Raw genomic sequence first — 15,000 nt, 5'->3', positions numbered from 1 at the left:
TGGCAAACTTTTGCAATCCCTAAATATTCCTGGTATTGTTCCTCGTGCAGGAATAAAATCTATCGGCCGAAACCGGATTTCTGTACAATTTTTGACATACTCAGCGGCAAATAGTTTTATTGATGATAATGCTTTGGAAACATATGACTACAAAGTATTTATCCCGTACCATATGGTCTCTCGCATGGGCCTGGTCAGGGGTATCCCTTTAGAGTGGACCCATGAAGAGATTGTAAAAAATATCGAGGTTCCAAATGAATGTGGTATGATTATGAAATCTCGAAGACTTTCTAGAAAAGTCACTTCGCCTGTAGACCAAAAATTCTCGTGGGTACCCACCCAAACTGTTATTCTTACTTTTCAAGGGCAGATTCTCCCTAAAAAGATATTTTCATTCTATTCGGTAATAGACGTTGAGCTATACATCTATCCTACAATTCTTTGTTTTGCATGCTGTCGTTATGGACACGCCAAGACAATTTGCAGGTCCAAACCTAGATGTTTCAAGTGTGGATTGGAGCATATGGGTGAGACTTGCGAAGTTGAAATTCAGAATGATACATGCGTAAATTGTTCAGGTAATCATTTAGCTACCAATAGAATATGTCCTGAATATTTGAGGCAAAATTTAATTAAGAGGAGCATGACTGAACAAAATATTTCATATAACGAGGCTGCCAAGTCCACATTTAGCAAGGGAAAATCATACGCAGATATTACAAAGTCTACCACTTCCTCACAATCCCGTAATATCCAACAATCTTCTCATTCACAACCTTTGTCGTATAACAAGACGGTTTATAAAGAATCCGCTCCGAGGTCATTGTTTCTTCCTAACATTAGCAAATCAACTCTTGATAAATTAAAGTCTATTTCCTTTTTACCGTATACAAATTCTCCCGATGGTTGTGCTCTTCAGTCTGGCAATAAAGAGGCCAGTGTTACAACACCTGATAATTTATCACACGTACTTTCTCAATTAATCATACTTATTACCTCAATTTTCGAAAACTCCCCCCAAAAACCATACAACGCTGCCAAAACCACTTCCAATTCAACTCTCCAAAATCACAATGCCTCACAAAATTCCAATCTCCTCTAATAACATAATCACCCCTATTACACAAGACTCTCATCTTAACGAGATGGAGTCAAAATTATCTATCTTACAGTGGAATTGCCGTAGTGCTATTTCGAATAAAATAGATTTATGTTCCCTTCTAAAGGAATACAAAATTGACATAGCTGCTTTATCAGAAACCTGGTTCAAGCCAGGATACAACTTTGTTATCCCAGGTTATATTTGCCTGCGTGATGACCGACCCGATGGTAGAGGAGGAGCAGCCCTTCTTATTAAAAACCATCTTCACTATTCCCACATCCTAGTCCCAAACTCCTCATCTTTCCAAATTGTTGCAGCCTCTATAAACAATGTATCCTATATTTCAGTATATATTCCCCCTAACATCCCTTTTGATCTGTCTGGCTGGAATAATATAGTAAAATTGTTGCCCAAATCATTTTTCATACTAGGTGATTTCAACGCACATTCTCTCAGATGGGGGAGTGCTTATACAGACCGCTCAGGTAGGAACATCTTAAGTTTCATTGATGATAACGATATATGTATACTTAACGACGGCTCTCCTACCAGATTAAGTTCTCCATCTCATAGACAGAGCGCTGTTGATATCTCATTATGCTCTAACGATTTAGCATCCAGGGTAACCTGGAGTATCTTAGACGATCCTCATTCGAGTGACCATTTCCCAATCACTATTCACATACCTCTTAAGTCTCGCATCACCCCTAGAACTCAAAACACCATTTATAATTTTAAAAAAACTGACTGGACTAACTTTGTTAGTATTTTGGAAAAAAATAATTCCAAATCTCATCCTGCGAGCTACTTCGATATCCCACTGGAGTATTCTAAATGTATAGACACAATTATGTCCGCAGTTAATTCTACCACCCCTAAAATAAATCCAAAGACTCGGAGGAATCCGTCGCCATGCCATTGGTGGGATTCCGAGTGCAGTCTAGCTGTTAAAAATAGAAAAAATTGTATGTCCAAATATAAAAATGATATGAGTGAATTAAATTTTTTGGAGTTTAAAAGAGTTCAAGCTGAGACAAAAAAAATATTAAAACAGAAAAAACGAATAGGATGGAAATCTTTCTGTTGCGCTCTCTCACCTCAAACCCCATTGACTGATGTTTGGACAGCCATACGAAAATTTAGGTCCCCATCTTCTTCGTCACTCAGAAAAATTTCCGATGATTCAGCTTGGATCTACGATTTCGTTGACAAATTGGCACCTTCTCATGTTCCAACAATCCAAGAACTCCCATCCCACTCTTCAGTTATTCTCAATCAAGAATCTTGGTTTGACTCACCTTTCCAGATTGAGGAGTTATTACTTCCCCTAGAATATGTTAAAATCTCATCCCCCGGCTTAGACATGATCCCATACTCATTGATTCAAAAATTTCCACAACAAATTTTACTTAAATATATTAATATACTAAATAAAATATTTGAAACTGGAATAATTCCAGCTGATTGGAAAATTCAGCGGATAATCCCTATTCTAAAACCAGATAAAGACCCAATGAAGGGAGATTCATACCGCCCCATAGCATTATCTTCGTGTATGCTAAAGCTTTTTGAACATATGATAAAAAATAGAGTAGACTGGTTTGTGGAGAGCAATTCCTTACTGTCTGCTTCACAATTTGGTTTCCGTAAAAACAAATCAACCACCGATAATCTCTCTATTTTCTCAACAGATATTCGAGTAGCGTTTTCTCAAAATGAATGCACCGCTGCAGCTTTTATCGATATTTGTGGAGCTTATGATAATGTGGACCTTAATGTCCTCAAAGTTAAAATATGCTCGTTAAACTTTCCTTTTAAGATTGTTCAGGTGATTCTAAATTTATTAAAAGAAAGAACTATTATTGTAAATGGGATGTATAAAAAAATAGAAAGAAAAATCTGGAAGGGCCTCCCTCAAGGATCTGTACTTAGTCCTTTACTATATAATATCTATACTTTCGATCTGGAATCAACAGTCTCTGGAAAATGCAAAATCTTGCAGTATGCGGATGACATTGTAATATATATTTCACATAAATACATATATGAAAACTGCTATTAATAAACTTGAATCAGCCTTGACTTCTCTCAATACTTGGTTCACTTCTAATTGCCTTCAACTATCTCCTTCAAAAAGCCAAATAGTATTGTTCTCGAAAAAACATAAAATCCCATTTAACTCTATAAAATTTGACAATATCTCCATTCCTATAAGTAATCAGGCTAAATTTTTAGGAATTATTTTTGACAGGAAATTGTCATGGGCCCCTCACATAAATTCTGTAATCACAAAATGTGAAAGAAAAATTAACCCTCTCCGAGCTCTAGCAGGAGTTTGGTGGGGCTCTCATCCTCTTACTCTAAAACTATTTTACAACGCTTTTGTTAGAAGCCAATTAGACTATGGCAGTATCATAATTGACCCCCTCCCAATATACTTATTGAATAAACTGTCTGTTATTCAATACAAATGCTTAAGAATCATCCTGGGTGCGATGAAGTCTTCCCCCACAAATGCCCTCCAATTAGAAGCTATGGATCCTCCTCTAGACATTAGAAGACAATATCTATCTGACAGATACATGATAAAATGTTTAGCTTTTGAAAATCACCCATCTCTTTTGGCATCTAAGAAATTACTAAACTCTGTAACATCTAACCGTGTGTTACATAATAGGCCTTATCCAGCACTCGCAAAAAGTTTTGAAAAACTGTCAAAATTTATCCCAGAAATATTCCGATCTCCCACCCCCTCCCTTTATAACTTCCCTTACTCTCATCATATTTTTTCCCCAAATATTATAACCCACATTGGAGTAGGGACTAAATCCCCTAGTCCGATTTCCCTTTTCAACTCCATAATTGAATCAAAATGGAAAGACTGGTCTTTATTCTTCACAGACGGATCCAAATTGGCAATATCTGGCTATTCAGGAGCTTCTTTTTACAGTCACGATGGTGGTTACTGTGCCCAATTCCAACTTCCTCAACCTTCGTCAGTTTTTACTGCGGAATGCTTGGCTTTAAGAGAAACTCTTTCCTACATTATGACCAAAAAGTTTGAAAAGTGCCTCATTTTATCCGACTCTCTAAGCTCTCTTCAAAAAATTAGCAGCAATCCCTTCAAACAAGCCCAATCCCATTTAATATTCCAAATCCGTGAGAAATTATATTTACTCAAAGAAAAAAACGTTCAGGTTTCTCTCGCCTGGATTCCAAGCCACCATGGCATTCCGGGAAATGAAAAAGCCGACTCTCTAGCTAAGGAAGCCGTTTTAAATGGAAGTACGAATTTCTCCAACTACCCATCTGATGACCTTTTGACAATTCCAAATATTGATATGTCTTCCAGCTGGTCCCTCAAATGGAACTCCTCCAAAATTTCAAAGGGAAAACATTACTCTCTCATTCAGCCTACTGTCCCGTCCCGTCCTTGGTTTAGGAAAGTTTTGATGAACAAGAAAGATACATCCACCATTTGTCGAATGAGGATGGGTCATTGCTGTACGAGAGAGCACCTTGCGAGGATTGGTGTCTTTGACTCCCCCATTTGCGAGTGTCGTTGCGAAGAGGAAGACCTTAACCATATATTCTTTGTTTGCCCAATAAATGACCAAATGCCAAATTTCTTTAAATCTCTGGCCCCGCTTATTCCCCTCCCTACAGATATCCATCTCATCCTGGCGAGCAGGAACCCAAATTTGTACAGACTGTTAGTTGTTTTTCTAAAATTAAATAAAATAAATTTATAGTTTATCTTTATAATTTTTATCATATCATATTTTATAATTAAGAATTCAATTAACTTGACATTGGCAAATGCATTGTTTTACATGTGCAACGCCATTCCAAATTTAAAAAAATAAAAAATGGTTTGGGCATGTGAATTGAATGAGTGAAGAATGAACAGAATAACAAATTTATGAGGCGAATGTGGTTGGTAATAGAAACTGAAGAAGATGAAAAAAACTTGGGATGATCAAATATTTATCGGCGGGTATGTATAATAATAATAATATAAGGATGATGAAAATAATGATATACAAAAAATAAATGAATTAAAAAGTCGTCAATCGGATCTAATATCTGTCCATTTTTAATTTAAGTTTTACTAAGTAAATACCACTATTTCTCAAAATCAATTGGAACAGGAAGTACGTATTTAAGAAATAATAAAATTTTATTTTTAGAGTTCGCTTACCATTAATAAGGTAAGGATCACAAATATAACAACGACTACGAAGAAATCCTAAAAACATTTATAAGAAAAGTTATAAACTGCATAATAAAGAAGTCATAAAGACATAAAAATAAAAACATGATTAAAAGTGTGACAATGACTAAAGCCTTCCCCTATTGTCTATGTTGTCACTGATAAAAAATAAATTATAATAAATTTATTAATACAAATAAGACACAGCTGCTACCCCCCCTTCACCCTTCAACGTCCCAAGGACACAAATATAAAATTTAAACTTAGCTTCACATACGGTGTTTAAAAATGATGCGGAATGCATTGAAACACGTGTCATAATAGATTTTTTATAAACAGTATCATTTACCGAATAAAATTTGAATTAAAATACACATCATGCCCAGTTTTCGTTGGTATTTTTCTAATTTTTTTCTAACTTTATTCTATCCATAAATTTTACTTGTATTCTAAAAAAAATGTGTTATTAACGAGATATTTAACGCTGAAGATAATTTTCAAGTTTCATATAATCAAACCTTTGAAAAAATTGAATTTGCTTCAAATTAAATATCAAGTTGAGCAAAAAGGTAGTTAAAAACAGTTGACCACTTTATTTTTTCAGTTCACATCACACAACAGAAATTCCCCTAACGTTTTGGGGCAGACAGAGCCTGGTGAAATGTTTTTCAGCTCCTCTACTGACAACACTGCGCCCCGCTGTTAAATTTACGATATGTCGAAGGCAAATGCTTTCTATTTGAATTGTATAAAGGCTTGATTTATCTTCTTTTTTTCTTTTTAAGGAATAAAGCACAGTAATTAAGAAATTATATATATTTGAATGGACGTTCAATTACTAATTCAAGTCATGCTATTATTTGATTAAGTATTAACATTGGAGAATATGATGATGCCTTAATTATTATTTTTCTGTATATGTATTTTAAAACACATTTATCGAGTATATTAATCAAACACGACTAGTTTGTTATAATAAAACAAAAACTTTATAGTTTTATTACAGACCCAGTCAGGTGATTTAAAACATCATATTATTTTTTGACATCTTATCAAAGATGAACAAGAATATGTAAGTCTGGGCATTTACGGAGCTGACGACCGTCTTAGGCTGGTTTAAGTGATAACCTTACACACGTGTTACATTCACCAATTCTACCCATTATTGACAACCACACTACTCAAATTCTTGGAAGTTCTATATATATTTTATATTTATTTTATATTTTATAAAGATTTTGTGAACAAGTATTTGGACACACTCAAAATGTTGTAGATTTGAAACTTGGTAAAACTTCTTCTTTAAGTGTCGGGTCTTAAATAGATTTGAAGAAAAATTGCTATTTATTTCAAATTAACAAAATTTATTAATTATGCCATGGCATATGTTTAACGTGTTTTTATTTAATCTTAAAATAAAGTTTAAAAATGATAATTTCATAGATTACTCGATCTGCAGGGTACAACCTTTTCAAAAATGTCTTACTCGAGAAATTAAACGTTACCAGAGCATCTCGAGGTAATGACTGTGGGCAATCGGCCATATTAAGAGGACACCTTGGTTGCCTTACTACCAAGTAGTAATTACTTCACTCTAGCGACCATAATCTGCACTGTAGAATGTTCACGGAATCGTAATAATTACTGGTGACCAATCAGAGAGCCTTCCTTAATAGACACAATGTAATTACGACAGTCGAAATCTTCATATGAAATTTGCATACGTCTAAAATAGATGTGCGAATAGGTGCGGCAAAACGATGTATGATAGATGATCGAATGATGACATAAGAAAAGAATGCAAAGCTGAGATGAGCATTATCGATAGAATTAAGAAAAAAATCGGTTTTGGACAAACTCAGAACCTGAAATACAAGAGCAATGTTAAACGGAGTAAATAATGCGATGAGCAAATGAAAAATTTTCACCGAAAGCTAAACTAGCAGTGATCAATGGAGTCCTGGTTTCAATCCTAATATAAGGATGAATCTAGTCTAAATGCTATCAAAATAAGTTCTCAATCATTCTGACTCTTGACCTAATCATTTAATTTACCATGTTAGGTTTTCCTCCGGCTTTCCCTGCTTTTTCTACCAACCACACTCTCCTTAAAAATATAAGTTGTAGACCCTTCTGTCATGGGTAATGTCACCTAGAGTATGAATTTAAATTGTGTTATCTTTCTGCAGCATTCACGAATTCTTTGATCTTCCTTTAGATGTTTTAGAAGAAAATTCATAGCGATTGCTAGGTTCACAATATGATCAGACTCTCTGCATCCTATGTGCCCATATCATCTCAATTGCCTTTTCTCTATATTAATATTGATATCTGTTACACCCTGGCTTCCACGAAACTCCAGCTGACCATGGCAGTTACTAGTTGCCTTAAAAAAAAGCGAAGGACATTGGTATCATGAACCAAGCTAGGACACAAAATACCGAACCTTCTTCTAATGGAACGGAAAACCTGTTGACGATAGTCAACAGTCCGGCTTCTCCTGAGCAGTTTTAAGTGGATTCCTCCCAGAATTGATCTGAGAAATTCCTAATTGCCCCACATTAAATTATCTCTCCTTATACCAACATAGATTAAAATATTTCGATTAAGATCTTATTTTTAGCTACAAATAATCCACTGAATGATCTTTTAGCCACCTCGTGCGTGTGTTATTGTGCGGGAAGCCAGAATAGGATATTTAAAAGAAATGCTTATTTACAGTTTATTTATTGATATAAATTCTTACACTTTAATTCCTATTGATATTAACTTTTATAATTTATTCAATCGATTATGGAACTTTGAGTTAAATATGAAGCTAAAATATACGTCCTTTAGCAATCGAGCGATGCAGGCGAATCTTGGTCTCCGCGCTCCGGTTGGCCGCTTTTGTTGAATCCGCTCGGGTTGCCAACTTGGTAGTAGCCGTAGTTCAGTGTTGCCAACTTGGTAGTAGTAGTAGCTACCCGCCTACAATCTCTTAACCTTGTACATAATAAGCGAGGTAAATAATAAATGCAATTACCATTAAAAAAATGTTTTTAGTTGCCTAGATGTTTTATCTCATGTCAAAATATGACAAGATATTTCGTCTGAAGGGTTAATAATCCATTATCTGATAAATTGTAATAAATAGCTTACGTTTTTATTTGTTTAGATATTATGACCATAATTATAATCACAGATCATAATTCCATTCGCTTACGTATATACGTCCAATATATACGTCCATGTGAGTGAAACTAACTTCTAAATTAACTGCGGGCCCGAGCTGTGAATTGTAATAATTATTGACATACATCATGATAGCGCCGGCCATTCAAGCGCCATGACATCTGTCAAGCCGGAAACAATGACACCGAACAGCTCTGTATCGACCTGCGAGCATGAAGGGGATGCCTCTTGGGGTTGCGTGTAACCGAATCCAATTTGACAACCATCCAGCCCGACAAATAATTGATTAATTCGACGGTGAGACGATCGAGTTGTTTGTACTGTCTGATTTGCTTTTGATAAACTTCTAGTTACATATAGCGGGATGAATCTTGCATTGTGATGTCAATTTATATATTAGAGTGTTTGTGTAACTTTTTGTTTAATTTATTTAATTTTTATTTATTTAAAAAGTAGCTTTACCAACATAGCGAAGTTACGTAAGTTTTGAGAAAGACATAAAAACTTATCACAGACCAGAAACAAAACTTTATTCAAAATCCCTAAAACACATACTAAGTTCTACCAAAATTAATTTTTTAAATCGAGCTTGCGATATGTACAATGTAATGCTTAATGAAATAGATGTCAATAATGTTTCTTTTAAAACGTTTAAAAGAGAAATATTGTTGATGTCTTATTGACTATTTGTATAATATTATAAAGTTATACTTACATTTATGTACATGACAGTTTTTTTTTTGTTAATAAATTTTAAGTGAAAACCTGGAATGGGAATTAAAAAACTATATTTAATTATATTTTGTTATTTTTGTAAATATTCTATTGGTTTTTCAATAAATATTGAAAATTGAACTTTTAAATGTTTCTTTGTTGTTTTTAAAGCGACACAATTATATTAATTTATTTATTTGATTTATTTTATTTGTTCGGGAATTGTACAACTTTATATTTAAAAAAAATTATATATTTAAAAAAATAGTTACATTTACAATAATAAACATTACATTACATTAACAAAAATAGTTACATGTATAAAAATGAAGCCAATAAATAATCAATTTATTGAGTCTATGATTACAAAAAAAAGTATTTTTACTATTTTAACTTGTAGCAGTAACATGAGAATAAAAGTAATATAAATGTGATACTAAGTTTTTGAACACGAGGTTTACGTATAGATATTTTTACTTACTATGTAAAACTGTTTCCGTTAATATATTTCTTTAAAAAAGTGATTAATAATTCATATTTATTAAAATAATAACAAATTATATTAATCTTATTTTGAACCCTCAAAACCACGTATGTGTCTTGTTTTAAGAGTTATTTTTAATTTTTTTTAAAAATAATTTTTACCCATTTTAACATAATAAAAACAAAATGTTTAAAAAATAAAAACAGCTGGGAATGATCACAGGAGGTTTATTCCTTACACCGAGAAGAAGAAGAAGTCTTTTTTAGATTTCTGTTACATCGCGTTTCCGAGAGAAAGAGATAGAGATGAGACAGATGATGTACAATGGTATCTACTTTATTCCAAAATCTCTTGTTCTGATATATTGAAATAATATTAGACTTTTTAATGTGGTATTTTTGATAAATGTTTATTGATTGTAAATCCCGTACTTAAATTTCGATAATCAATTAATATATGTGTACAAAAGGGAAATCGTTTTGGGACGGAATTTAATGTCTTTTTCAAACAACAGAGTGGAATGAATATATTTGAATACGCGTACTAAATCGTCTCAAAAGCCATTTTTGCCAAAGGGACTGATGTAATAATTTTCACCGAATTTTCCGTCTACCCCTTATGTGGATAGCAGAAACAAATAAGGGTTCGGGGTGGGACATCAACAATGTATCAACCAGCGGTGGCGTTTGATTCAATTAAATCAGCCTCCCTTATAAACACATCCCTGTATAGTTTGGTCGCTAACGCTCACACATACCTATTTATAATATAAGGGTGTAAAACAGGTTTGCATCCGCCGATTTCAGACCCTTTTCACGATTAAATAGAATTTCAGAAACCCTACCGATAAAGGTAACGACGATAAATTGATTCCTTTTTTCTTTATTGTTTGTCGAGGATAACAACTTTATTCATTAAATGAAACGTAGAAACTTTTTGGATTGCAAAATTATCGTTATAAACAATGATGAACCTTTTTTTCATTATGTAAAGAATATGAGTGAAATAAAATTTGTATATTTTGTATATTAAATATTTTGCTGTCGCTTTGTGGTAATGTCTTTCCATTTTTAATTTAAATTACTATCCACTATTAAAATAAGGGTTTATAAGAGTATAACTAAACAAACCAAAAAATGTTTTTGATAAGCTAATTGAAATATTACCCGAATAAAGTAAGTTGCTTTGTGCCTTTGCAGATAACTTTAACATAAAGCTGTAGATAAATATATATTTGTATATTAAAAGCATTTGTTAACTTTATGGTATAGTAATATAACACTCTCCTTAATTCAAGCCATATTACACAAAGTGAACGAACGATGAATGATAACGAGAGTGTAAATAACTATAATTAACAAAAATTACATTTTCCATTTAGTTCACTATTTGATTCGACAACATTTATTAAGCTAGATTTGTCACGACCTATCAAAGCGTGCTTCTTGGCAGCTGTTAAAATATTGTACACTCACAAGCTTTATGAAATTAAACATATAATACATGTGAGCTTTCTTTTTTTTAAATTTTCTGTTTGACTTGATGTGGTTCACACAGAAAGGCATATTTTATTTTTTTTTTTTTTTTTATGAAACAGTAAAAAAGCTCATTCTATTATTTACTCATTTGGCATTAAGTTGTGGAAAGACATATCGATTATTTAAAAAAAATAAACACTTGTATTTTACCACTTATTGAGTATTATTTAATTTTACACAACTAGTTTTGAAAACATGTGTGGTTTTTGAAACTAGGCGTGTAAAATTAAATAAAATTCAATAAGTGGCAGTTTCAATGATAGCACTGAATTTACAGATTGGTGAAATCGAGTTGAAATAGAATCTTTGATTGTTCTCTTTAATGATGTAGCTTAGTTTATTTTCCCTTTTAATTTTAAATTTTCCTTCTTTTTTTATCAAATTACTTTTTGTTTTTAATAATTCTTTATTTACGGCCAAATTTATATTCTTTATATATGTATTTAACCTGTACTTTTATTTGTTTTTGTAAGTTTGTTGTGTTCTTGTATAATTGACGAAAAACATTTGAACGATTTGTATTGCACTGTATTTCATTTAATGTAATGTGTTTTTCATTGTTTGTGAACCATAAATTAATAAACTAATAAATAAGTAAATAAAACCAAGTGTATTTAAAAAAAAACTCTCAATTCGATTAACATATTAATGAAGGAATTTACAAATATGTAATAAAATATTGACAAACCGGAAGTTGGTGGGTGAACACATGAACAGGGTAGAATGAAAGGTCAGCTTTTGAATTTTTAATGAAAACACGGGTCGGTTTGACATATTTTGAGTCGTTAAAAGTTAACATTGCATAGGTGTCGGCACTCGGTTCAATTATAGGCACTTCCTGTGCCACAAATAGCCTAGAGTGGCTTCTGCATTCGGCTTCTGCCCCCACAAAACCCACCCTTACCAACCCTTTTCAAAGCCTACCACCCTCTCTACACTCGGGAACACTGCACTTGATTAAATCAAATATCCTATCAAGACCATAATGGACACAGCCATGGTCGAAACCCTACATGAATACATTAGATGTTGAAAATAATATTCCTATAAAATAATATGTCAAGTAAACAAGGCTGCAGTCATCTTAAGGTTCCTGAAAAATTCTATATGGAAAAAAACATGACATGAAGATTGACAGCGAATGAATTTTAAAAAATATAAATTTTCAATTGGTCTAGGTGTTTGTAATGTATTCTTCACATATCGCTCACTCCTTTCAACTACGTCATACATAAAAAATCGTCAATTTTCAGTTGTGCATGTTTTCGGAATGTCCAGAAAATGTACTATATCCCTGCAAAAGCGGCATATTTTAAACTTAATATTTACCCGCTACAGGGCAGAAAGTGTGGTTTTTGTATTTTGAAGAAAATGTATACTAATTTTTTTTTTTTTTAATATACAGATTATTTTCAAATGGCGAAAAAACTTTCAGGTTTCACTCCAAAAGATCTAATGCACAGTAATAAGTTCAATAAGTGGCTTGATGTTTGATTTTAATACATTTCAATATATTCTTAACCTTTAAAAACGATCTCCTGAATCAAGTTTTTTGTGAAAGGAGTGAGTGATATACCTTTCCTTTCCTACTGTTCTATCTCCTTACAAGCTTTATAAATATAGGCTTCAAGAGTTATTCCCATAAAATAAAACAAAATTAAAATATATAAAACCTGTGCGTGGCCCATCACGACATATCTGATCGAATACAGAGCGCTCAGAGTACCAGAAATGAAAACTCTAAAGACAAATTCAGCAAAAGACTACGAGATAGGATAAGAAACACCAGGAAAGGAGAAATATGCGAGATCGAAGATGTCGTTATGTGAGGAAGACAACAAAAAAGACAAAGGTATGCGCATGTGTTAAACGAATTTTGAGTTTTTTTTTCTCTCATTTTACACGACTAGTTTCGAAAACCTAGAATTTAGGTAGTATGTTTTCTAGGGATGGAAAGATTGATAAAGATATAGAAAGGAGAGTGAATGCTGGGAACAAAGTGAACGGTGCACTGAAATCAGTTATAGCAAATAAAAACCTATCAGCGGAAGCTAAACTGGCAGTGCACAACGGAGTACTGGTTCCAACTATAATGTATGGAAGTGAAACATGGAGTTGGCAAAAGAAGGATGAAAGTAGACTGAATGCAGTCGAAATGCGATCTCTCAGAAGAATGTGTAACAAAACGATGTATGATAGATGTGCGAATAGTGAAATAAGGAAAGAATGCAAAGCTGAGATAAGCATTATCGATAAAATTAAGAAAGGTGTGTTGAGATGGTTTGGACATGTAGAACGAATGAGTGAGGAAAGAACGGTAAAACAAATTTATGAGGCGAATGTTAGCGGGAAAAGAAGCAGAGGAAGACCGAGAAAAACATGGCACGATCAGGTATGCCAAATACTTGAAAGTGGTCAGGTTAGGAGTCGTAACAATCGGCGGGTATGTATGAGGAGATGCATGAACGTGGAAGAGGCGAAGAATGTTTGCAAGGACAGAGTGGTGTGGCGCTCTATTCTCTCTGCCTACCCCTGCGGGGAAGCGGCGTGATGGTTAGTTAGTTTAGTTTACAATTATGATTACAAAACCCGAAGAGAAGAAAATATTCAGTTAAATAAATATAGATGTGGGTGGGGTTAAGGGGCGGGAATTTGTTTAATGAGACAACATAGACAATAATGGTGATGTATTTTAGAAAATCATAACATTTTTTTGACATCTCATCAAAGATGAAGTGGAAGTTTGGGCATTAACGGGGCTGACGACCGTCAAAGTCTGGTTCAAGTGATCACTTTACACACGTGTAACATTCACAAATTCTACCCATTATTGTCAACTACACTACTCAAATTCTCGGAAGTTCTATATACTTATATATGAACCAATTTTGAAACATTGTTCTTGAATCAGTAGAACTTCACTAGAGACATCTATTAGTGAGATGAAAAAAACTTTTTACTAAGCAGAAACTCTTTTATTAGTATGTGAGGTCCGAATCCTGGATTATAATCACACACATGAGAAACTCCAGAAAATATCATTTTCATTTTTATTATTTAAGTTTATAATTTGACCACATAATTTAATCACAACATTTTGAGTTTGTCCAAATAATTGGAAATAATCGAGATTTGTGAGTAAGTATTTGGACACACTCAAAATGTTGTGAGAATCATAATATTAATCAATGATTATTTAATTTTTTTTATTTTAGTACTTAGTGTTAAATTTAATTAATAAATGTGAATTGTTTGAGCCAGTTACTTGAGCAAGGATATTTGATAGATTCTAGATATCGTATACTTCCGCAATTTAAACATATGACTCAATAATAAATATCCTTCTCCTGCTGTAGAGACTCTAAATCACAGTGCCAACTACAAGCGTTGGAGAAAATTAGATCGATATCCTATATACCCCATAAATCGGGTAAGCGGGAACCAATTAAAGGAACGCCACATACACGCAATGTGGCTCCACAGATGAAACACGTCGATAAGGAAACTCTGCGTGATCGATACCCATTCCTTGGAACCTCATTACGGCTGAAAACAACATCAATTCTCTTGCAGAAAAAGACTTTTGAATTTCAGAAAAAATCTGAAAACTTATTTCATACCAATATACATTTTTTTCATAAATTTTTATGTTATTTAATATCTGTAACCCTTATCGGCACCCAATGGTGCATAGGGCACTGTATCCTATTGCCGGACACAGTGTTATCTCGATCGTTACTTACAAGAAGGTAAGGTGATAACTCCCGCGCTACAG

This window comes from Brachycentrus maculatus, unplaced genomic scaffold, assembly GCF_059751285.1.
Source record: "Brachycentrus maculatus isolate JH-2025_06_01 unplaced genomic scaffold, ASM5975128v1 h1tg000510l, whole genome shotgun sequence".
NCBI lineage: Eukaryota > Metazoa > Arthropoda > Insecta > Trichoptera > Brachycentridae > Brachycentrus > Brachycentrus maculatus.
Note: the sequence above shows the minus strand (reverse complement) of the source record.